The sequence below is a fragment of the Arachis ipaensis genome, chromosome B02 (genome assembly GCF_000816755.2).
Source record: "Arachis ipaensis cultivar K30076 chromosome B02, Araip1.1, whole genome shotgun sequence".
NCBI lineage: Eukaryota > Viridiplantae > Streptophyta > Magnoliopsida > Fabales > Fabaceae > Arachis > Arachis ipaensis.
The window spans coordinates 106,843,493-106,848,758 of record NC_029786.2 but is presented as its reverse complement, the minus strand read 5'-3'; the positions used below and the strand labels follow the sequence as shown (position 1 = coordinate 106,848,758).

General features: G+C 24.3%; 1 long non-coding RNA gene across 1 annotated transcript in view; it reads right to left on the bottom strand.

The window, feature by feature from the left end:
* LOC110269111 overlaps positions 2,208–5,266 on the bottom strand; it is a 5,637-nt gene continuing 2,578 nt past the window's right edge. The window contains exon 3 of the long non-coding RNA XR_002358205.1: positions 2,208–2,218. This is a non-coding gene — a long non-coding RNA (uncharacterized LOC110269111). The remainder of the gene's footprint in view (positions 2,219–5,266) is intronic.

Below are 5,266 nucleotides of genomic sequence, written 5' to 3'. Positions count from 1 at the left end.
ATATATTTATATATAAATATATAATAATTAATTTAATAATTAATTTTTTTTATAATATTGACGTAGCATTTTTATATAGGACCTAAACTTTATTATCAAATAATTAACGAAAACTGCAATATAGGTTTCACAATTTCATTCCATTCTTCTATGCATCTCTTGTATTTATCTTTATTCCCACCATAGAGTTCTTTGCACGTTTCTATAAAATTGTTTAGCGCTTTGCACAACATTCGGCAATTTTCCCATCTATGTTTTGATATTGGTGACGCCAATTTGTCATAGCTTTGGTTGCATTTGTTGTAACATGCTGCTAGATCTAAGGCATCTTCAGTAGTTCTTGGAAACGATGGTTTTTCATGATCACCAATAAAGCTATCAAATTCAGCTATAACACAACAAATAATTGTTCCAATAATTATCATTATTATTATTACATAAAACATATTGTGTTTAGTCATCTCTCTCTCTTTACAATTACAAATTCATGATGATAAATGAAACTAGCTAGGCCTTATATAAGCCTAAAATCATTGTTAATATTATTAAGAAGAATGTTAGGGCCAGCAATTTTGATGTTTTGTAACTATCAATTGGTCATCAATAATATTTTTAATGATGAGAGATTACATCTAATGGTAGAAAATCACTTACTTTTATTTTGATGGTTAAGTGCTGGCCAAAAAACACAAAAATTGCTGGTCCCTAGACTTTTCCTATTATTAATATTATTATATACAGTATGATTCTCTAATTAATTAGAATATTCCTTGCTTAGTTTGTGCCCCTTCCCTATTCTAAGAGTAGTGAATTATTAATGTAAGCAAAATAAAAAATCTTCACTATATAGTAAAATATTGTCTTAGAATACTTTATTATTTCAATTTTGTTTAACTCCTTCCCGAATTCATTAAAGTAATAAAGGGTTATCAAATTACTTGAATCAAAATATAGTAAAAAAAATTGCAAATACTTTTAAAAAGTTAAAAATGTAATATCAATGTTAAGTATTATGTATAACAAGGAGGATAAAAGAAAAAAAAAACACTTTTTTTTTATTTATTTTTGAAAAGGTTAAATATATCTTTTATCCTTAATAAGTAACATTTTGAGGTATTTACAAATTCCCATACTACATCTCTGCTTATTCAATTTATTACATATCAAATCTTTTTAAATTTTAATTATAATAATGTCTTTTCAAGTTCTAACAAAATTTAATATTTCTCCTCTAATTTTTTTTATATAGTTAAATTTTTTGTTGCTTAATTATTTCAATTTCACTATAACTCCAACACGGTTGCTGCGACCCCTCATCGTTCTATCCACCAACTAATTATGTCTAGATATAAATTAACATATTACTGGCAACAACAAATTATAATGTTTTATAATCATGGTTAATATGTTTTAATTATTGTACGATCTAACAACCATGAACCATGATAGAAAATGTATTTACAAAGTACTTCTATACTTAAGTTAATATTTATGTTTGTGTTTAAGATTATTACACTTGGTCTTTTTTATTGTTCTCTTTTCTCTTTTATAGGATACTATTTTTCTTTTTCTTTTTGGACTTATGACTTCTTTCTTAATGTACATCGTGATTCTATCATGGTCACTCATATTTATTCAATGGAAGAGAGAATATTTTAAAAAATACACAATAATTATCTTCTAATAACTATTAATTTCAGTATATGAGTAAATAATTAAATTAATTCTTATTTATTATTTATTTTTTAAATTAATTTTTAAATAATTTTTTTAGTCATATTAAATTATTAATCACTAAAAAATAAAACATAAGTCAAATTAATGATCATTTCAATTCATTAATTAAATAATAATATATTACATTAAATACCATATAGTATAATGACGTAGTAGGTTAATGTCAATATTTAAGTTCTTATGTCGGAATATTTATATTATTTGGATGTCAAAATTGATGAGTTTAGAATAAATATTTTTTGAATTATTACATTTTATAATATTTTATACTATTAGGGCCAAAATTAAAAGTAGTATTTATCATATCACATGAAGTACTAGGTGCATTTATTTTTCAAAAAACAAAACTCACAAAAATTCAAAAAAATAAAATAAAACATATTAAATACTTACTATTAATAAAGTACTAGGTGCACTTATTAATATTTATTGTAAAATGTATAACGTTACACATTTAAGTCTTTTTATTAGTCAAGTCTAACTAATAATAAAATTGGTTTAATATAACAAAAATCAGTTATAAACAACGTACATTATTCTAAATATTCTTATTTAACTTGATTAGACTTGGTTCATAAAAAGACTTGAATGTTTAATATTTTTTTGATATCCACTTTGTATTTGGTTTATCCATGCTTCTATGCATTTCTTATATGCATCTTCATCCCCACGACATTGCTCCCTGCACCATTCTATACACCAATTTAGGCTTTTGCAAATCTCTCTGCATCTTTGTCGTATATTTCTTAATTTTTTCGATAATCTGGTGTTATAGGCTTCGTTGCATTTTCTGTAACACGAGTTAAGATCGTAGGCATCATCAACACTTGGAATATACATTTTTCCATCATCAAGAACAAAGCCATCAAGTTCAACATTAACATAAATCATTTTTTCAATTATCAATGTTATTATTAGTGCATAAAGTACACTTTGTTTAGTCATCTCTCTTTTTGTAATTACAAGTTTATGATAAATGAAACTAGGCTTTATATAATCTAAAATCATTATTGTTAATATTATTAATATTATTATATGCTTTATGATTCTCAAATTAATTATTAGAATATTCTTTAACTGGATTGTGTCCCTTCCCTATCTTAAGAGTAGTAAATAGCTAATGTAAACGAAATAAAAAGTCTTTACTTTAGTGCGTGGAATATTATCTTAGAATTCTTTATTATTATTTCAATTTTGTTTAACTCCTTTTTGAATTTAATAAATTAATTATAAAGGGTCATCAAATTACTTGACCTAAAATATAGTCGAAAAGATTGCGAATACTTTTAAAAAGTTAAAAATATATTATCAATGTTGAGTATCATATATAACAGTGAGATAATGAAAAACATATTTTCAATTATTTAGATATATTTTGTTTTTAACATAAGACAATATTGTAGGCATCATCAACACTTGGATGCCACACTTTTTCATCATGGCCAATAAAGCTGTCGAATCCAATATTAAGAGAACAAATAATTGTTCCAATTATTAATATTATTAGTATATAAAACATATTGTCTTTAGTCATTTCTCTTTCTAATTACAAGTTTATGGTAAATGATGATGCATGATGATCAAAAAAATTACATATTTATTTATTTTATTTATATTTTAAATTTTTTTAATGTAATTAGTGTCTTTTTAATAGAATTTAATATTTCTTCCCCGCTTGTTTTATTAAATAGCCAATTAAGCAAATAAGTAATGGAACAGTTCCAAAACTTATATCTATAGTTGACTACTCACCTGAAAATATTTTTATATAAATCAAAGATAACAATTGAAAATTATTATTTTACCAATTTTTATATTTTATCTTGGAAGACAGTTTTTTGTTCATGATCTAAATTCTAGGATCAAAACAAATTCCTCTTGTGAGTTTCAAACTCAGAAAGAATTGAAGTGCATAAAATAAAGAGGAAAAATTAAATCGGGATGCAAAAGAAGCAAGAAAGTTTGAAATATATAAAGTACAAGATGAAACTTAACTTTGAATAAACATTAATCAAATGCAATAATATTTTACAGAATTTCAAAGTGTTTAATTATGTTCTTAGTCTTTAAAGATTTTTCAAGACTTAATTAACAAAGTGTAGAAAAGAATTAGTACAAGTTAAAAAAGATAAAATACATATAAATGAAAGAACATAAAATAAAATAAATGGTGGAGAAAATTCTAGATAGAAAACAACTTGGAATAATGCAGAGGAACTTATAAGGATGAGTGAGTGTTCAAGTGTGTTTTTGAAGGTAAGATTCTGACATTTTGTCAGTTTTGTATCTTCTAATTCAGTCCATCTCATTTGTTAACATCATAATTTTATTATGAAATTCAAAAATATTTTGGTACTTTTCTAATCATTTTATATGATGATTATAATAGTTTAGGAGATATTTATAACTTATTATATTAAGTCAAACTAAAAAAACAGATGAACAAGAAGAATATGAGAAGAAAAATGATGAGAAGAAAAAAAAGAAAGAGAAGATGAACAAGACAAGAAGAATATGATGAAGAGTTTTGAGGAGTTTTTTATTCTTGTTTCTATTTTTTGTTTGAATTTTTTTCTTTTTCTTGGTTTTATTCCTCTCAAGAGAGGATGTGAAGAGGAAGAGTTTTGAATTGTACAGAACAACGGGACCAAATGCATCTTAATTAACTCAGAAATGAACCAAAACTACATCCAAAATGAACCAAAAATTAAATTTCGAATTTACTTAATGATGATGATACACAAACAAATTCGTTTCAAAACAAGTATAGACCAAGTGCACCTTATTTAAATAACCTAGTATGAACTGAAATTACGTAATAATTGTGTTTGAAAACAAGTACACAAACAAAATTGAATGATCATAAATTTTTCACTCAGAAATGAACCGAAATTACATCCAGAATGAACCGAAAATTAAATTTCAAATAAACCGAAATTACTTGATGATGATGATATATAAACAAACTCGTTTAAAAACAAGTACAAACCAAGTCAATTTTGAACAAAAACACATCCAAATCAATTTTGGATCACACAATGTCATCAATATGAAAAAAAATTGATGATAACGATAACAATAACGACGGTAATAATAACGATAACGACAACGATGATACGTATTAGAAGAAGACAATAATGATAACGATCATGATCATGATCATGACGATAATGATGATGGAGGAGAGAAAATTTCAATAAGAAAAAGAGGAGGAGGAGGAGGAGGTGACGATGGTAACGAAATTGAAAAATAATGAAAAAGGAGAAAAAGAAGAAAAAGATGTAGCATTAGAGGTGAAGAAGAATGTGCATGTGTGAATTTAGAAGAAAAAAAAGAACGTGAATCTAAAAGACTTGGTTGATTAAATTATTTAAATGTGAAATTTTATTGATAAAAAAAACTCTAAACCTAAATATAAAGTCTAATCTAATAATTAAATAAATAAAATTAAAAAATATAAAATTATATTAAACATTTTAATATTTAAAATATAAAATAATAATTACTAAATAATATTTAAACTTTTTAT